Source organism: Anomaloglossus baeobatrachus, chromosome 5 (assembly GCF_048569485.1).
Source record: "Anomaloglossus baeobatrachus isolate aAnoBae1 chromosome 5, aAnoBae1.hap1, whole genome shotgun sequence".
NCBI lineage: Eukaryota > Metazoa > Chordata > Amphibia > Anura > Aromobatidae > Anomaloglossus > Anomaloglossus baeobatrachus.
In genome coordinates, this window is record NC_134357.1 from 47,926,561 (window position 1) to 47,945,805 (window position 19,245).

At 45.3% G+C, this 19,245-nt stretch overlaps 1 non-coding gene across 1 annotated transcript; it reads right to left on the reverse strand.

Moving 5' to 3' along the window:
• Positions 1 to 891: 891 nt before the first annotated feature.
• Positions 892 to 999, reverse strand: LOC142313572 (U6 spliceosomal RNA). Its single transcript, XR_012754565.1, has one exon. It is a non-coding gene; the product is annotated as a U6 spliceosomal RNA (small nuclear RNA).
• Between the last annotated feature and the right edge of the window lie 18,246 nt (positions 1,000 to 19,245).

The window sequence follows — 19,245 nt, forward strand, 5'->3', positions numbered from 1 at the left end:
CCCCGATTTTGGAGCGGGTGGAGAACGGATCTTGAAGGCACCGTCCTCGTGGGTTGAACTCCCCTTAACCAACCCCTCAAGTGGCCAGTCCTATTCCCTTCAGGCTGTCCACTGGTGTGTCTGGTAGGTGTGGTGCAGAGTGTTCCTAGGGTTTTCATTAGAACACCAAAGGTCATGGACCCGTAACCAAGGAGGAGGTGGATACTGTACAGAAGGGCAGATTGCACAATACCCTGTGACGACCTGATAGGCCAGGGCGTCACACTAGCACTTAGTCTTTAGCAAAGACAACTCTGGAGGTCTACACACCTCCATACACAGACACTGAATCAGATAACTGGTCTCCTTTGTGCCTGATATTCCACACCCCAGGATAGGAATATGTGAGCAGCCATTACCACCCATCTCTGACTGCTCATAAACACAGCCCTGACATACCCTATTAACTCTCTCAACTGGAGCCTGCTCTGGGCTTATATCACTGAGGCTACTAACCTTGATGATACATATCTACCCGCGAGGACCGGTCGCCATTTTACAGAAATGAAATAAGATGAAATCCTGTTTATTATGCAGCATTAAGGGAGAAAAAGAGAAAATAAACAGCTACAGAGGTACAACCTGTCACAGTTTCTCCTCAATGTGTCTGCTGTGGGCTCTATGTGTATTTATTGAAAGACTCAGATTAGCTTTTGAGAAGCTGATATGTCCTCTACTGTGGATAAAAATAATTTAAGCCAGGCACTCCTGTGTCAGAATTGAAAAGAAAAATGTATTTATTTTGTGGTTCACAGTAAACAGTTCAGTTCAGTAACGTTTCGGTCATCAAGCTGACCTTCATCAGATGACTATCTATGTGGAGTAGTTTGGAAGAATCACATAGGATCAATGAAGAGAATGAAAAAATAGATGAATTTGCATGTCATCCTTGCGCAGGGGCCGTGCTAATCTTCTCTGTATCATTCCAATTTTAGTATATGTGCTGCCGAAGGATGACACGCAAATTCATCTCTTATTTTTTCATTCACTTCATTAATCCTATGTGATTCTTCCAAACTACTCCACATAGATAGTCATCTGATGAAGGTCAGCTTGATGACCGAAACGTTACTGAACTGAACTGTTTTCTGTGAACTACAAAATAAATACATTTTTCTTTTCAATTCTAAGATTGGAGTGCCTGGCTTAAATTATTTTTGTCTGTACGGGGTTGGACCCTTCCAGAGCACCCATTCTTTTTCACAGAAGTGCTGTGTCATCTTCTCTACTGTGGATAAACCCTTTAGAAACTGCTATATCCTCTTCTATTAGATAAACATTTTAGAAGCAGTCATATCCTCCACTTGAAGATAAACACTCTAAGGCCGGAGTCACACTTGCGAGTGCCTCGCGTGTAACTCGCGTGAGTCTCTCATTGAATCACCCGGCACGGCTGCACACTCTCCGGGCCGGAGCGTCTCAGCTGCATAGAGATACATGCAACTGACCCGCTCCTGTCAGCAGAGTGTGTGGCCGTGCCAGATGATTCAATGAGTGACTCGCGCGAGTTACACGCGAGGCACTCACAAGTGTGACTCCGGCCTAAGGCCAAGGCCACACGAGGATTTGTGCAAGTGCTCGCATGACACTCGGCACACGCTCGCAGCACAGCGGGAGCCGAGTGTCATGCGAGTGTCATGCGACTGTGGTCCGATCGTGCGATCATACCACAGTTGCTGAGGGGGGGGGGCGGCATTCCAATTCCACGCTCCCTCAAAACATGCAGCATTTGTGGCATTGTGCTGTATGATAAAACTGCGTATTTTAGGCTGGGGCCACACAGGGATTACTGGGGTCCGACTGTGCGAGCGAACCTCAGCTGTGGGGGGCGGGCCAGCTCTGAGGAGGGGAGGGAGGGATTTATCTCCATTTCTCCTCCGTAGCTGGCTATAATGCCATTCTCGCTCTGCACTCGCGGCACACCGGTGTACCACGAGTGCAGTGCGATTTTTCTCTCGCCCCATAGCCTTGAATGGGTGCGAGAGAAAGAGTCTCGTATTATAATCGCAGCATGCTGCGATTGTTTTCTCCGTCCGATTAGGGCTGAGAAAATAATCGCTCATAGGTGCTGGGACATAGGGTAATATTGGTCCGAGTGGAATGCGATTTTTTTTATCGCACTCCACTCACACCGATTTTCATGTTGTGTGTCTTATGCCTTAGAGTGACCTTTTATTGTGACCAGCCTAAGGCACACCTGTGCAATAATCATGCTGGCCAGCCTAAAGGGCACTTTACACTCAACGACATCGCTAACGAGATGTCATTGGGGGTCACGGAATTCCTGATGCACATCCGGCCTCGTTAGCGACGTTGTTCCGTGTGAAACACACGAACGACCGTTAACGATCAAAAATACTCACCATATCGTTGATCGTTGACACGTCATTCTAATGTCAAATATTGTTGCTGCTGCAGGTACGATGTTGTTCGTCGTTCCTGTGGCAGAACACATCGCTATGTGTGACATCGCAGGAACGAGGAACATCACCGTACCTGCGCCCACCGCGAATGAGGAAGGAAGGAGGTGGGCTCGATGTTACGGCCGCTCATCTCCGCCCCTCCACTTTTATTGGGTGGCTGCTTAGTGACGTCGCTGTGACGTCGCACGAACCGCCCCCAAAGAAAGGAGTCAGTTCGCCGGCCACAGTGACGCCGCCAGGCAGGTAAGTATGTGTGACGGTTGTTAGCGATGTTGTGCGCCACGGGCAGCGATTTGCCCGTGACGCACAACTGACGGGGGCGCGTACGCACCCTAGCGATATCGATACCAATATCGCAGCGTGTAAAGTGGCCTTTAGGCCTTAGAGTGACCTTTTATTGTGGCCAGTGTAAAGCTGGTGTCACACTAAACGACAGCGACAACGACGTCGCTGTTACGTCACCATTTTCGGTGACGTAACAGCGACCTTGTAAGTCGCTGTTATGATCGCTGCTTAGCTGTCAAACACCGCAGAAGCAGCGATCATAACGTCGCTGTGCTACATGTTCAGAGAGCAGGGAGCCGCGCTTAGCGCTGGCTCTTTGCTCTCCTGCAGCACACATCGGGTTAATTAACCCGATGTGTGCTGCAGCTACATGTCACAGTGCAGAGAGCAGGGAGCCGCGCTTAGCGCTGGCTCCTTGCTCTCCTGCAGCACACATCGGGTTAATTAACCCGATGTGTGCTGCAGCTACATGTCACAGTGCAGAGAGCAAGGAGCCGCGCACACTGCTTAGCGCTGGCTCCTTGCTCTCCTTGCTACAGTATACATCGGGTTAATTACCCGATGCATACTGCAGCCACATGTCACAGTGCAGGAGCCGGCACTGACAGCAAGGGCGGAGGCTGGTAACGAAGGTAAATATCGGGTAACCAGGGAAAGGTCTTCCCTTGGTTACCCGATGTTTACGCTGGTTACAGCTTACCGCAGCTGCCAGTGCCGGCTCCTGATCGCTTCATTTCGTCGCTCTCTCGCTGTCACACACAGCGATGTGTGTGTCACAGCGGGAGAGTGACGACCAAAAAATGAAGCTGGACATTCAGCAACGACCGGCGACCTCACAGCAGGGGCCAGGTCGTTGCTGGATGTCACACACAGCGACAGCGACGGGACGTCGCTGCAACGTCACAGAAAATGGTGACGTAGCAGCGACGTCGTTGTCGTCGTCGTTATGTGTGACACCAGCTTAAGGCACACCTGTGCAATAATCATGCTGTCTAATCAGCATCTTGATATGCCGCACCTGTGAGGTGGATGGATTATCGCAGATGAGATGCGCTCACTAACACAGATTTAGACCAATTTGTGAGCAATATTTGGGAGAAAAAGGCCTTTTGTGTCCATAGAAAAAGTCTCTGACTTCAGCTCTTGAAAAATGGGAGCAAAAAAAAAAAAAAGTCTTTATATTTTTATTCAGTGTATATTTATGTTGGCTAAAACATTTAAGAGAAGAATTATAATACGAGTGACTATACCTGACAAAGGCCCCTTTGTTTTACAATCAGCGCTTGCTATATCTGTCTCCTATGAGGCCATTGTTACATGGCTTGCACCTTCCTTTCGAGTCCAGCCAGGCATGGAAATACTGCGTAATTGTCTGCATTATATGGATCATTGACTTTCAGCAATGTATCTATTGGAGCAACTGTCCATTTATCTGGAAAATTACCACATGGCAAGATAACATTAAACTGTTATTCAACGCTCGTCTCAGAGCAGGCTGCGTCCAAACCGAGCGGGGAATACTCAGCTGCTATTCACTGAAGACAATGCAAAAGGGGATGTGTGTATGACATCTTCTGAACTGATCTGATGCCTACAGTTTTATATACTGTATATAGTGATGTCCACCTTAACAGTCACAAAAAAATCTAATAACTAATGAATCAAAATCATTTTGTCCACTATAGAATTAAAATGGCCCGCCGCATTATACACTGAGAGAAATCTGTCCTAGAGCAGTCATAGGACAGGTGCATGTGAGCATGTACAGTAGTAAGGTCATCCACCACCCTTCATGTGTAGTAACACATGCTCACAGCGGATATTTAGATATAACAGTAAATATTATACTACAGGTGCTGCGGTAAGAGGAGGCTGCTCACACTTTAGTCCACCGTATCTATCTGATGGAATATTGGTAAGAAGAGGCTGCTCACATTGTTGTTAACCATATTTATCTGATGGAATATTGGTGATACCAGAGGTGCTGAGGTAAGAAGAGGCTGCTCGCACTGCTATCAAGCGTATCTATCTGATGGAATATTGGTGATACCAGAGATGCTGAGGTAAGAAGCGGCTGCTCACACTGTTGTCAAGCGTATCTATCTGATGGAATATTGGTGATAACTGAGGTGCTGAGGTAAGAAGAGGCTGCTCACACTGTTATCAAGCGCATCTATATGATGGAATATTGGTGATACTAGAGGTGCTGAAGCAAGAAGAGGCTGCTCACACTGTTATCAAGGGTATCTATCTGATGGAATATTGGTGATACCAGAGGTGCTGAGGTAAGAAGAGGCTGCTCACACTGTTGTCCACCGTTTCTCTCTGATGGAATATTGGTTATACCAGCGGTGCTGAGGTAAGAAGAGGCTGCTCACACTGTTAAGTGTATCTATCTGATGGAATATTGGTGATACCAGAGGTGCTGAGGTAAGCAGAGGCTGCTCACACTGTTGTCAAACGCATCTATATGATGGAATATTGGTGATACCAGAGGTGCTGAGGTAAGAAGAGGCTGCTCACATTGTTGTCAAGCATATCTATCTGATGGAATATTGGTGATATCAGAGGTGCTGAGGTAAGAAGAGACTGCTCGCACTGTTGTCAAGCGTATCTATCTGGTGGAATATTGGTGATACCAGAGGTGCTGAGGTAAGAAGAGGCTGTTCACACTGTTGTCATGTGCATCTATCTGATGGAATATTGGTGATACCTGAGATGCTGAGGTAAGAAGAGGCTGCTCACATTGTTGTCAACCATATCTATCTGATGGAATATTGGCGATACCAGAGGTGCTGAGGTAAGAAGTGGCTGCTCACATTGTTGTCAAGCATATCTATCTGATGGAATATTGGTGATACCAGAGGTGCTGAGGTAAGAAGAGGCTGCTCACACTGTTGTCAAGCGTATCTATCTGATGGAATATTGGTGATACCAGAGGTGCTGAGGTATGAAGAGGCTGCTCACACTGTTGTCAAGCATATCTATCTGATGGAATATTGGTGATACCAGAGGTGCTGAGGTAAGCAGAGGCTGCTCCCATTGCTCACCCAATCTGATCTGATACTGGAGACACCAGGGATGTTGAAGTAAGAAGAGGCTGCTCACACTGCTGGCCATCCTGTCTGTCCGATATAATATCAGAGATACCAGGAGTTCTAAGGAAAGAAGAAGCCACTCACATTGCTGTCCACTTTATCTGATCTAATACTAGGGGTGCTAAGGTATGAGATATCAGAGGTACTGAGGTGAGTAGAGGCTGATCACACTGCTGTCCACCACGTCTACCCAATGTAATACTGAAGATACCCGGAGTGCTGAGGTAAGAAAAAGGTTGCTCACACTGCAGTCTACTCTGTCTTTATAAGCTAATACTGGAGATACCAGGAGTGCTGAGGTAAGAAGAGGCAGCTCACACTACTGTCCACCATATCTACCCAATCAAATACTGGAGATACCAGGGGTGCTGAGGAAAGAAGTCACTATCATTGCTGTCCACCCTATCTGATTTAATACTAGGGGTGCTGAGGTAAGAGTTACTAGAGATACTAGAGTACTAAGGTGAAAAGAGGCTGATCACACTGCTGTCTGCCATGTCTACCCAATCTGATACTAGAGATACCAGAAGTGCTGAGGTAAGAAGAGGCTCCTCATGCTGATGTTCACCCAATCTGATCTCATACTGGAGACACCAGGGATATTGAAGTAAGTAGAGGCTGCTCACACTGCTCGCCATCCTGTGTGTCTGATATAATTTTGGAGATACCAGGAATGCTGAGGAAAGAAGAAACCACTCACATTTCTGTCCCCCCTATCTAATTTAATACTAGGGGTGCTGAGGCATGAGATACTATAGGTACTGAGGTAAGAAGAGGCTGATCGATCTGCTGTCCACCATGTTTAGCTGAGCTATAACTGGAGATGCCAGAGGTGCTGAAGTAAGAAGAGGCTGCTCACACTGCTGTCCACTATGTCTACCTAATCTAAACTGTAGATAACAGGAGTGTTGATGTAAGAAAAAGCTGCTGACACTACTGTCCACCCTGTCTTTATTATCTACTGGAGAAATCAGGAGTGCTGAAGTAAGAAGAGGCTATTCACACTGCTTTCCACCATGTCTACCAGATCTAATATTGGAGATACTAGGAGTGCTGAGGTAAGAAAAAGCTGCTCATATTGCTGTCCATCTGTCTTTCTGATCTAATACTGGAGACACCAGGAGTGCTGAGGTAAGAAAAAGCTACTCACACTGCTGTCCACCATGTTTATCTAATATATAACTGGAGATACCAGGGGTGCACTGCTGAGGTAAGAAGAGGCTGCTCCCACTGCTGTCCAGTATGTCTACCTGATCTAATACTGGAGATACCAGGAGTGCTGAGGTAGGAAAAAGCTGCTCACACTGCTGTACATCCTGTCTTTCTTATCTATTGGAGATACCAGAAGTGCTGAAGTAAGAAGAGGCTGTTCACACTGCTGTCCACCATGTCTACCCGATCTAATACTAGAGATACCCGGAGTGCGGAGGTAAGAAAAAGCTGATCATACTGCTGTCCTCCATGTCTTTCTAATCTAATACTGCAGATACCAGGAGTGCTCAGTGTGGATGACATAGGAGATGTCATCCACACTGGGCTGGGTAGAAGGAGGACGGCAATCGCCGCAGAGAGGAGGCGCCAGACCGGAGAGCAGTGACACCCATCGGACCAGACCGCCCCTCAGGTGAGTATTGTAAAAGTGTTTTCTACGTTCTACAGAGCGGCCTGGGCTCTTATAGACAATATTCTGGATCGCTGTATATAAAAGCTCAGTGGTGGTGGCCGCAGCTCATAAAGGAGAAACCTTGAGATAAGTTCCCTTTAAAGACATCTCAGATAAACCAGTGTCCTCTGCTTTTAAGATACGGAGTCATTGGTTTAAATGGGGCTTAAACTCTGAAGAAACAAGAAGAAAATGGTTTGAAGGAGTGCAGAAAAGTAGTATTACTGTACCAGTAAGTAACTCATTATCATTTTTATGAAGTGTCCTTGTACAGTAGCAATTTTCACATTCTGAGTTGGGAAACCTGTTTCTTTTATTAGTTGCTAAGCTCTTGATACTTTTACCATATTGCGGTGGGTTAGAGGTATAAGCTTTATTGTCTTATGTTATTGAAAACCCAGATTCCCTCTGCCTTTTCCCTCAGGTCAAGATTTGTCTAAGAATACATTCTTATTTCTCAATGTACAAAGTCTGTCTGGAGAGAGGTGAAAAAAAAAAAGATTATGACTGTAATATACTTAAATCCAATTTATTTGCCTGACTAGAAACTTCCACAGTTCTCGATAGCTTCCCGGAGTTTGTATTTAATTCCTCAATGACATTCGGAGTCATCATCAAAAGTCGGATTTCTAAAGCGCCGCGGTCCTGAGACTTGAGCCTGATAAGTTTATTATGATAATTTAATAAGTTTACAAGTCAGAGAGGACGCGGAGAACCGGTGTGAAGGAAAACAAGTTTATACAGAGCGAACCGATGCTTTGTTGTCTCTCTCCAAACAAAAGGACAAGAACTTTTCTTAAGAAATGGTCTATATGACACCCAGGTCGGGGTATACAGTATGGAATGTGTACATCTGCCAATGGGATGATAGAATGAATCACAGCAGAAGAGGAAGAGGATGTTGCTTTTGCCGGAGGCAGTGACCTTTCCACTGTCCTTGCTTATGGCAAGGTGATCATATATATGTCAATCAACATTATCAATGGCATAACTAGAGTCTGATTGGAGCCTGGCCCCCATATGTTTGTAAGATGTATGGACCATTGTAGAATTCTAAATCCTATAAAGACATACAAGTTGCCCCCCTCCCCCTTCATTGTGTAGTACTGTCCCTCATCCTTGGCCACTTCCTGGTAATATGGCCCCCATCCTGGTACATGATGAGCCCATCATGGTATATGTCCCCATCATGGCCCCCATCCTGATGTATGAACCCTATCATGCCTATATCCTGGTATATATAGCCCCATCCTGGTAAATGTCCCCTTCATGGTGTATGACCCCGATCATGGATATAGCCTGGTATCTATGGCTCTATCCTGGTATATATGTCCCCATCATGACCCATCCTGGTATATATGGAAAGCTTCAAGAGGAACCTCAAGACCCACCTCTTCCAACAAGCCTACAACCTACAATAGCCCTCAGTCCAGTACACCAATGCTCTACCAGCTCTGTCCCCACCTATTGTACCATCACCCATTCCCTGTAGACTGTGAGCCCTCGCAGGCAGGGTCCTGTCTCCTCCTATACCAGTCTGTTTTGTACTGTTAATGATTGTTATACGTATACCCTCTTTCACCTGTAAACACCATGGAATAAATGGTGCTATAATAATAAATAATAATAATAATAATAATATGGCCCATCATGGCCATCCTAGTATATATAGCCCCATCCTGGTTTATATGGCCCAATTATAGTCCCATTCTGGTATATGTCCCAAGCATGTCCCCATCCTGGTATATAACCGCTCATCCGGGTATATAGCCTCTTAATCCTGGTATATAGCGCCCTCATCCTGGTATATAGCCCCCATCATGGCATATAGCCCCCCATCCTGGTGTATAGCTCCCATCCTGGTATATAGCCCCATCACCCTGGTATATAGCCCCCTAATCCTGGTATATAGCCCCCCCATCTGCACCACACACAACAAAATAAATAAACAATTAAACTCACCTAACTTGAACTTCCCCGGTGTCCTCCTGGAATGCTGGCATGCCGGCAACTGACCAGCGTGTAAGCAGTGCAGCATCAGTGATGTCAGTGCCATGACATCAGTGTCATGCACGGCCACTTACAGCATCGGCAGCTGTCAGCATATTTTCTGCTCCCCATGCCCAAGATTGTGAGTGTGGGAAAAATAAATATTCATTGCCTTCATTGGTGGCTGGCACATCACAGTGCAGGGACCCGATAGGTCTCTGCGCTGCAATGTATTTCAGCTGGATGCGTACCCTTGGAAGCACATCCATCTGAATCAGGGGCTAGGGCAGGCGGGCCCCCTGCACCCCTGGGCCCGGTCACAGTCACGATCTCTGCGACTGCAGTCATTACGCCTCTGATCATTACCGATTATGCATTTCATCAATGGAAATTTGAGGGGTTTTTTTTATATTACTTATTTCTAAATTGCCTGCATTGAGTTACGTTACAAAAATTTAGCAACTTGCAGTCAGCATTAGAGGCAACTCAGGAACTTAGTGTATACAGTATTATTGCTGATCTTAAATGGGTTGTCCAAGCTTTTCATGAAAGTCTGCAGTGACTCTATATGATTGCAGACTTGTGAAGTCCCGCACTCTCCGTTGCTGGCGGTGAGACTGAGCGGTCATGTGACCTCAAGTATGCAATATTCATACATCTGGACACATTCCAAAAACAAGAAAGGACATAAAAGGCACTAACAAATATTAATACAATACAATCTACTTTATTCTTTAAGAAGTTGGATCATCCTTTGTACATTGGACAGCCACTTTATAGGGGAGCTATAGTAAGAAAATTAACTACGATTTATTTTTTGGCAATTTTCTTTTCATATTATGACCTTTAATAATAATAATAATAATAATAATAATAATAATAATAATAAAAAATAGTAATCATGCATTTTTTACATTGGCCACTGGGGCTTTTTTAGACTCTTAGGGGTACTTTGCACGTTGCGACATCGCTAGCATCATCTAGCAATACCGAGCGCGATAGTACCCGCCCCCGTCGCACATGCGATATCTTGTGATAGCTGCCGTAGCAAACATTATCGCTACAGCAGCTTCACATGCACTTACAGTTAGGTCCAGAAATATTTGGACAGTGACACAAGTTTTGTTATTTTAGCTGTTTACGAAAACATGTTTAGAAATACAATTATATATATAATATGGGCTGAAAGTGCACACTCCCAGCTGCAATATGAGAGTTTTCACATCCAAATCGGAGAAAGTGTTTAGGAATCATAGCTCTGTAATGCATAGCCTCCTCTTTTTCAAGGGACCAAAAGTAATTGGACAAGAGACTCTAAGGGCTGCAATTAACTCTGAAGGCGTCTCCCTCGTTAACCTGTAATCAATGAAGTAGTTAAAAGGTCTGGGGTTGATTACAGGTGTGTGGTTTTGCATTTGGAAGCTGTTGCTGTGACCAGACAACATGCGGTCTAAGGAACTCTCAATTGAGGTGAAGCAGAACATCCTGAGGCTGAAAAAAAAGAAAAAATCCATCAGAGAGATAGCAGACATGCTTGGAGTAGCAAAATCAACAGTCGGGTACATTCTGAGAAAAAAGGAATTGACTGGTGAGCTTAGGAACTCAAAAAGGCCTGGGCGTCCACGGATGACAACAGTGGTGGATGATCGCCGCATACTTTCTTTGGTGAAGAAGAACCCGTTCACAACATCAACTGAAGTCCAGAACACTCTCAGTGAAGTAGGTGTATCTGTCTCTAAGTCAACAGTAAAGAGAAGACTCCATGAAAGTAAATACAAAGGGTTCACATCTAGATGCAAACCATTCATCAATTCCAAAAATAGACAGGCCAGAGTTAAATTTGCTGAAAAACACCTCATGAAGCCAGCTCAGTTCTGGAAAAGTATTCTATGGACAGATGAGACAAAGATCAACCTGTACCAGAATGATGGGAAGAAAACAGTTTGGAAAAGAAAGGGAACGGCACATGATCCAAGGCACACCACATCCTCTGTAAAACATGGTGGAGGCAACGTGATGGCATGGGCATGCATGGCTTTCAATGGCACTGGGTCACTTGTGTTTATTGATGACATAACAGCAGACAAGAGTAGCCGGATGAATTCTGAAGTGTACCGGGATATACTTTCAGCCCAGATTCAGCCAAATGCCGCAAAGTTGATCGGACGGCGCTTCATAGTACAGATGGACAATGACCCCAAGCATACAGCCAAAGCTACCCAGGAGTTCATGAGTGCAAAAAAGTGGAACATTCTGCAATGGCCAAGTCAATCACCAGATCTTAACCCAATTGAGCATGCATTTCACTTGCTCAAATCCAGACTTAAGACGGAAAGACCCACAAACAAGCAAGACCTGAAGGCTGCGGCTGTAAAGGCCTGGCAAAGCATTAAGAAGGAGGAAACCCAGCGTTTGGTGATGTCCATGGGTTCCAGACTTAAGGCAGTGATTGCCTCCAAAGGATTCGCAACAAAATATTGAAAATAAAAATATTTTGTTTGGGTTTGGTTTATTTGTCCAATTACTTTTGACCTCCTAAAATGTGGAGTGTTTGTAAAGAAATGTGTACAATTCCTACAATTTCTATCAGATATTTTTGTTCAAACCTTCAAATGAAACGGTACAATCTGCACTTGAATTCTGTTGTAGAGGTTTCATTTCAAATCCAATGTGGTGGCATGCAGAGCCCAACTCGCGAAAATTGTGTCACTGTCCAAATATTTCTGGACCTAACTGTACCTGCCCTGCAACGTCGCTCTGGCCGGCGACCCGCCTTCTTCCTAAGGGGGTGGGTCGTGAGGCGTCACAGCGACATCACATGGCAGGCAGCCAATAGAAGCGGAGGGGCGGAGATGAGCGGGACGTAACATCCTGCCCACCTCCTTCCTTCTGCATAGCCGGTGGAGGCAGGTAGGAGATGTTCCTCGCTCCTGCGGCTTCATACACAGCGATGTGTGCTGCCGCAGGAACGAGGAACAACATCGTATCTCCTATTGGTGTGACATTATGGAAATGACCGACGCTACACAGATCACCGATTTTCGACTCTTTTGCGATCGTTTATCGGCGCATCTAGGCTTTACACATTGCGACGTCGTTACCGGCGCCGGATGTACGTCACCTTTGATTTGACCCCGACAATATCGCAGTAGCAATGTCACAGCGTGCAAAGTACCCCTTAAACTTCTTCATGTTGCAGGAAACAATACATGTACATAGTCACAATGAACAATGTGCAAATGCCATTTGAAACCGAGGCGGAGCTGCAGCATGGCCTATTGTGATTGGGGAATGTTTTGTTACCAGCTGTGTATAGAGTTTCCTATCACTGTAATACTGTCACTACTAAGAATGTTGTGCTGAAAACTATTCGAAACAATGGAAGGAGAAGGGTTGAGAGCCACACTGCTGTTGTAAGATGAACGCAGGATCCTGGGAAACTGATTTATTCAACACGTTTTGGAGTGGACACTCCTTCTTCAGGACATTCACATTTACATACTGCACATCATGGGGGTATATATAGTCAGAGACAACTTAAAAAAGAGTGCAAAGACATCGACCGTTGGATCAGCTGATTACTTTGACATGAACATAGATCACTTCTTTCTTTATCTTTAACCTTTTACTATATCACATAGAGTTTCATAATTTCATACTTCTATCACACCCCAACAATTCTTCCCCTAGACACCATATAATGTCTTTTTAATATCTTTTTACATATTTTGTCATTCCATACATTTTTCCTTATCTTGGTTTAAAGTTCTCCTGAAACTCCAGTGGTCCCATTCCTTCTCTCCCATTTCAATAGCTCTTCCATGAGTTCAGTCCACTTCCTTTAATTATACATCACATTCCATCTGATACATTCCTTCTGTTCCGTTTATTCATCCACATTTTTCTGTCTAATAGCTCTTCAGTTAACATCACCATGTCATGCCTGTGACGACATGGACTCTCATGGGTTAAAGTTTCTTAAAATCCAGCCAGACAGCACAATAGATTGTCTATAGATGGGGGAGAAGTCCCTCATTGTTTTTACAAGACTCTTGTTGCCTCAATGTAATTGTATTGGCCACTGAAAGCCAGATGTATTGTTCTCCAGACATTTCCAGTAACCATTGTATTGTAGTTGTGTATTGATAATGTAATTACCTTAGTAGCCATTGTCTAGTCGGTGACTTGCCGACTCCATGTAGATATACTGAGTCTTTCTATGCACATCATTTAAATGAACATTATCCATGCAGCTTGAAATTCATCCAATGGGAGAAGCAATCTTGTCCAACCAATCGATGAGGACGCAGTGTATCCTAAGGGAAGGTTATGGCTATAAAAGGGACTTCTTTAAGCCACCAGGGTTGATGAAGGTTGATGGATGCTGATGGATCCAGTCTAAGCTCTTTGGAGCTGACTAGAGGATTAGGATATCTTATGGCTTCAATCTAGGGATTCCGGTTCCGGTTGGAGACCATATCCACAGCCTAGGGATTTCGACCCCGGCTGCCAGGATTGTAACATCATACCAGGACTACCTAAGGAGGACACTCAGGTTGGGACAGTTCAGTCACCTGTTACAGACTTTGCAGACCTCACACAGCTTCCTAAATCTGTCGTTATTCCTTTCTTGGTGGGTGCCCGCCAAAAGCGGGGTGCTGCTGGATTGGAGTGAATAGCCCTGGAACCTCTGAGGCATGGACATTCTAAATCCCTGGTGAGCCAGCGGAAGGGTGAGACTCTGTTGCCTGTGACATTTGTGTGTTTTGCTGGTTATGTGTTATGTGCCGTTAATTGTTTGGGGATCCAATAAAGTCTACTTATTGTGGTTCCCTCACCCTGTGTTGTCTGAGTAGGGTTACGCCCACGGTTAAGGAGGCCGGCGTTCAGTTGGGATGAGCCCTGAGCCACGCTGTCTTCCTAAAGGCGGCGGGTTTTAGTGGACGAGAGCACCCACTGAGCCCCGTGTCTCCACAATGCCCACCATACACTGTACACCAAATGTGGCGCCCCTGTGGTTAGGCACTACAGGGGAATACAGCACCTTAACAGCAAGGTGCAGTGCTCTTTGGTCACAGGTGAAAGAGAGAAGAAATGCAGAGTCTTATATTAGATTGAGTAACATTGAGCAGCCCCTACCTTCATATTCCTGGGAGTGTTTATATAGTAGGTCCATAGGGGGTGGAGCCTAGCTGAGCGTGAGACGCGACGTGATTGACAGGACGACTGAGTGACAATTAGTTAGTTAACAGTCAGTCAGTAAGGAGTGACAAGAAGAGACGAGAGTAAATTGATGACTGAAAGAAGGGCTAGAAATAACATAGGCCTGACGTCCTGAGTGAGGATACCCCAAAAGAAAAGAATGACACAGGAAAAGGAGTAACCCAGACGGAAAGGGGACGCTATAGGTCTGGCGAGAGCCGGCTGAAGAGTTCAGGTCGACATCGGTATAACGGAACCGAGGAGGTTTGTCAGGTTAATCCCCAAACCATTGACTGTTAACCTGGGATCCTAAATTAGAGGAGTCCCGGTACCCATCAAGAGGCTGACTACTAACCCCAAGCCGAGTTCACGACGCTGTTGCGAGATAGATAAAGAAATTGTGCAGCATCAGACCCCTGGGAAAACCAGTGACGAGACTAACGAGTGGGTTAAAGAGGGAGTCACAGAGCCTTCAGAGCAGGGACCGAGAAAGAGACAAAGAAAGGTTACCTCAGAGAGAGACTCTGTCATTAAATCTCCTCCGAAATTTGTGACCATTGGCCTTCTGGTAATCAAACTGTTTCTGCTGTGTACTGTGCAAAACAAACCAGATGCCAGTAAAAAGGATTTGTTTAAGCTGATGTGGACTCGGTGTGTCGTCTCTCCGCCGTTCGACAGGACCCTGCGACATCAGAGAAGAAGGCAGCCATCACCGCTCGGTCGCTTCCCTCCTGGTCAGCGACCTGCTGCCCTGAGGTAAAATAGCTCCACCTGTGGGGAGCTGAGAGATCTTAAGCTGCCGTCACCATCGCCTCAGAGGTCGGCCGCGGGCAGCGCTGGTATATCCAGCTTACCAGACACCACAGGTGGCGTCACGTATATCCCCAAAATCATCCCTGTACCCCATTCCACAGCCGCAGAGTGAGCGCCCAGGGCACGAAGCCGGGACCGACCACCTGTGATAACGCCATCGAGAGTAAAGTATCCGTAGTCCCGGCACCAGAGTACCCCCCTATCGAAAACCCTGATGGTCGACGCACAAATCTCATTATATCTTTTTATTATCATTTCCCCAATTAACATCCTTTTGTTTTTTAATTATTTTTAAATAAAGAGATTCTGTTGTTACAGTTTTTTGGATAATATATTCTTTGATTCTTTTGTACATTGCTTCATTTCAAAGCGATCAACTACTCCAACGACCGGTGTCCTCACGCTCTTTTTTGAAGTTGTTTCTTACTATTTATACCCCCCATGATGTGTACGATCAACTGCTACAACGACCGGTGTCCTCATGCTCTTTTTTTTAATTTGTCTCTTATTATGTATACCCCCATGATGTGCACGATCAACTGCTCCAACGGCTGGTGTCCCTATGCTCTTCTTTAAAGTTGTCTCTTACTATATATACAACCATGATGTACACGATCAACTGGGTCAACGGCCGGTGCCCTCACGCTCTTTTTTTAATTTGTCTCTTACTATGTTTACCCCCAATGATGTGCACGATCAACTACTCCAACGACCGGGTTCCTCACTCTCTTTTTTGAAGTTGTTTCTTACTTTGTATACCCCCCATGATGTGCAAAATCAACTGCTCCAATCAATGACTGGTGTCCTCACGCTCCTTTTTGAAGTTGTCTCTTACTATATATACAACCATTATGTGCACGATCAACTGGTCCAATGGCCGGTGTCCTTATGCTCTTTTTTGAAGTTGTCTCTTATTGTGTATACCCCATGATGTGCACGATCAACTGGTCCAACGGCCGGTGTCCTCATGCTCCTTTTTGAAGCTGTCTCTAAAGGGGGTATTACACGCAGCAATATCGCTAGCAATATCGCTGGTGAAAGCACCCGCCCTCGTCGTTTGTGCGTCGCGGGCAAATCGCTGCCCGTGGTGCACAAAATCGTTAGGAGTCGTCACACTTACTTACCTGCCTAGCGACGTCGCTGTGTCCGGCGAACCACCTCCTTTCTAAGGGGGCGGTTTGTTCAGCGTCACAGCGGTGTCACTAAGCAGCCGCCCAGTAGAAGCAGAGGGGCGGAGATGAGCGGGAGGTAAAATCCCGCCCACCTCCTTCTTTCCTCATTGCCGGCGGCTGCAGGTAAGCTGTACTTCGTCGCTCCCGGGGTGTCACACGTAGCGATGTGTGCTGCCTCGGGAACGACGAACAACCTGTGTGCTCAACAATCAACGATTTTTTGAGAAGGATCGATGTGTCAACGATGGATGATAAGGTGAGTATTTTCCATCGTTAACGGTCGTTCCTTGCTGTCCCACGCAACGACGTCGCTAACGATGCCGGATGTGCGTCACAGAATCCGTGACCCTGGCGATATATCATTAGATACGTTGTTGCGTGTAACGGGGCCTTTACTATATATACAACCATGATGTGCACGATCAACTGGTCCAACGGCCGGTGTCCTCACGCTCCTTTTTGAAGATGCATCTTACTATAGATACTGCTCATGATGTACAGAAAGGAAGGATATCCAGAAAACTTGTCCGGATCTTCAATAAAATTAATTACTTTTATTAATCTTCATATTAAAATATCCATCCGTGAATTAGATCCATGATAAAGTCCCATATAACGGATATGCCCAGGACGCCTTTCGGACTCTATGTCCTTAATCTATCTCTCTCTGTCTCTCCACATGATGTGCAGTATGTAAATGTGAATGTCCTGAAGAAGGAAAATGAACTCCGAAACGCGTTGAATAAATCACTTTTCCAGGATCCTGCATTTATGTTCTTCTAATATGAGCTAATATGAGCATCTTTTAACCCTTTTCCTTCCATTGTCTGCCTTTCCACGCTATCGGGGCTGCTCTAGCCGTCATTTGTGCTATTCCGGTGGTTGTGTCTCACACAACCTTTCCAGGTGAGCAAACCTTTGCCAATGATCACCTTCACCATCTCCGCAGATAAGACACTATTGTGCTCTTTTATATTTTTATGAAAAATATTGCAAAAAGACAGGAAGCAAGAATGTAATAAAAAAAAAAATCTAGTGGCCAGAGTGAAAATTGTAAAATTCCAAATATATATTTTTTTTCATTTAAAAAAACTGTCTTATGAAAAAAAATGACGAAGATACAGTACAGACCAAAAGTTTGGACACACCTTCTCATTCAAAGAGTTTTCTTTATTTTCATGACTCTGAAAATTGTAGATTCACATTGAAGGCATCAGAACTACGAATTAACACATGTGGAATGAAATACTTAACAAAAGTGTTAAACAACTGAAAATATGTCTTATATTCTAGGTTTTTCAAAGTAGCCACCTTTTGCTTTCATTACTGCTTTGCATACTCTTTGAATGAGAAGGTGTGTCCAAACTTTTGGTCTGTATTGTACATAAAAAAAATACATGTGAGTCAAATTCCTTATTTAAACAGTGGTTCACTACTACCGCATACACAGAAGTGCTGTTGAGTCTGGTTTGGTCTCTCAGGCTGCTGAAAAATAAAGAAAAACTAACTAAAGTTTTAAACATTTCTATGTTATAGCCCCTATTAAATAGGGTTGAACCTGAATCCATGAGTTTGAGCAGGATGATAGAAAGTCTATTACTCATAGTGGAGAATTATCCGATCCCCTCTACCTATTGATGGGTGTGATCACTGAGGGTTTCAGGACCCAGACCTCCACCATTCCACTCCTAAAATGCTTTCTTTAATAATTAAAAGGGTACCTTTAAAAAAATAAGCATTGTATAGCCATTCTTACTTGTATGTATTTTCAAAGTAATGGGTACTTTGCACGCTGCGACATCGCTAGCCGATTGTAGCGATGCCGAGCACGATAGTCCCCGCCCCTGTCGCACATGCAATATCTTGTGATAGCTGTTAGAGCGAACATTATCGCTACGGCAGCTTCACACGCACTTACCTGCCCTGCGACGTCACTCTGGCCGGCAACCCGCCTCCTTCCTAAGGGGGCGGTTCGTGCGGCGTCACAGCGATGTCACACGGCAGGCAGCCAATAGAAGCGGAGGGGCGGAGATGAGCGGGACGTAAACATCCCGCCCACCTCCTTCCTTCCTCATTTGAGGCGGGACGCAGGTAGGAGATGTTCCTTGCTCCTGCGGCTTCATACACAGCGATGTGTGCTGCCGCAGGAATGAGGTCCGACACTACACAGTTCACCGATTTTCGACGCTTGTGCGATCGTTTATCGGTGCTTCTAGGCTTTACACGTTGCGACGTCGTTACCGGCGCCGGATGTGCATCACTTTCGATTTGACCCCGACTAGATCGCAGTAGCGATGTCGCAACGTGCAAAGTACCCCTAAGTGTACCAGCTTCATTGGGATTAACATCCTATGAAGCCTGTGTTGTGGAATCTGGTGACAGATGCACTTAATAATATTTACTAAGAATAGTTGTACGTGAAAACTGGATACAGCGTATATGATTTTCCATACTGTCTACACTGTCAATCTACACTGGAGATCAAGATCAGTTGCTTTTTTCAGAAATAATGTAATCTACATTGATGAACATTTGTAGGTTTTTTGTAAGGGGTGCACCAT